The sequence below is a fragment of the Trichoplusia ni genome, chromosome 6 (genome assembly GCF_003590095.1).
Source record: "Trichoplusia ni isolate ovarian cell line Hi5 chromosome 6, tn1, whole genome shotgun sequence".
In the NCBI taxonomy this organism is placed as follows: Eukaryota; Metazoa; Arthropoda; class Insecta; order Lepidoptera; family Noctuidae; genus Trichoplusia; species Trichoplusia ni.
The window spans coordinates 5,060,080-5,062,233 of record NC_039483.1 but is presented as its reverse complement, the minus strand read 5'-3'; positions in this window follow the sequence as shown (position 1 = coordinate 5,062,233).

Genomic DNA, 2,154 nt, shown 5'->3' with positions numbered 1-2,154 from the left:
AGATGCCCTATTTCTTAAATCATTTTATCTCAAAACATCTGAAAGCGGGCCGATATTATAACGTAACAATGAGACTTGTTAGCCTAGCTACCTGAACATTATTAAAATACAAAATAAGCTTCGTTAAAATTAATTTCGTGTCTTTTGTGACGACATTTTTACCTTAATTGTGATAATTACTTATTTGTTAACAACTTCTAAAGGTATTTTATGGAAACGAAATTCACTTTTTTCAAATTCTGAGAAAACATTAAGAAAACGATTTGATGACTTTAAATTAGTGATGTATATTTATTTGTTTCGTATCTCATTTAATTTTGAGAAATAATTCAACCTTCTTTACCATATTTTCACAATATATTACCATTTTTTGTTCGGTAAGCGTCGGTTGTGTAAAATCTACAAACGAAACGAATCCAATAACGTCACACTGTAAACTAATATCCGGTGTTCGGGCAATTTCATGAAAAGTAATATACGCGAACTAGATATCGGGATTTTAAAGCAGAAAACTGATTTTTCATTGTAAAATAAATACTTTATCCATTTTGAATGTATTAATAAATATTTTTTTGAAAATTAAATCGGATTTATCAAAATTAAATAAAATGAAAAAAAAAAGAAATTCAAAATTTAGTGCCTGCGTTTACAGTTAAAATGAAGATGGATATTACTTTAAAAATGGATAGTACAAGGAATCACAATAATAAGGATGTATTTATAAACTCTAGATCGCTTAGTCTAGTAACATTTCTAAAAGCGTAAATCGAAGCAAACACCTTAACAGTTAATTGTTATGTAATTAAATGACGTGAAGGATTGAAAATAAATGTCATTTCCATACATTTCAGCAATAATTGACAAAAAATAACTGTTTGGTCCTTCAGACAGATTTCTAAAAAATATTGGATACGTATTTTTTCATTTATATCGTAAACGAAAAATGTATGGGATACATTGACAAAACCTCGCGTGACGTCACTCAACAGTACGCTTTTTACTAGCAGCCCTAAGCAGACTTAAGTGCTTTTTATCTTTCTAACTTTTAATGATACATGTGATAAAATGAAAATACCTATCCAATATTTTTTGGAAATCTGTGTGACTGAACAGATTTATATTATTAGATTTAGTTAAATGCCCTATTTCCCTACGTTTTTATACTTTCACTTTCTTATTTGTTTGTTTTTTTGTCGTTCCGGTTGGATTTTTTCAACTCAATTATGAGGCACGAGGCTAAATTTTCAGGGTAGCTTGAAACACGCTGACAATGCAATTTACAATTATAAAAATGGCGATAAAATTTGAACGGAGTGACATTTTAAGAGTATTTCTTTAATCTAGTTTACGTTTGTTCACTTTGATAAAAACGATGATTATCTACTTGACTAGATTGGTATACTTTGCATATTATAAACATTATTATGACATATTTCTGTAAGCTTATTAACTATATTTTATCTATACAAATCTATTTATAGAAATACTTTGACTATTATATTCTATATAAGTTAACAAAACCGAAATAGAAATTTTCTAAAGCTAATTTATACTGATAATTGCTTTTCTTACATCCTAACTTTCCTATAGCTTTAAAATAGATCTGTCGCAAAAATAAATCAGTATCTGATATGAAATTTCAAATTATAAAAATTAATCTCAAAAAAAAAAAATGGCAACTCTCCGTAATTTAGAATTGAAATTATATCAATAAAATGTACAAACGAGAAGATTCACAAAATTCGTTCTAGCATACAAATTAATATAATTTTACGTTATTTACCTATATTAGAACATTTTACATCCCTAACGATATTTACAAAGCAGAAATACATTAATTTATTTACAAAAGTATCACAGGAATTGTAAATGAATTAAAATGGACCTGTTTTGTTTGCGTAAATTATTATTTTAGGTTATTTTGGTTGAGTTTCCACTTTTCTGTTTATATAATCTAGTTTCATAACTTGTATAAATTGACTCAAATTAGGATGAAACATTTAGCTAACAGAAACACAAGTAAATTTCAGGTGTTCTCTTTCAAAAAACTCTTTCTATTTTTAAGCCACACCACCGTAGGACCGGTAAAAAGCTTATCTGAAACCCTTATTATTTCACTTAAACATGAGAAACATAAATTCGTTCTGTGATTTA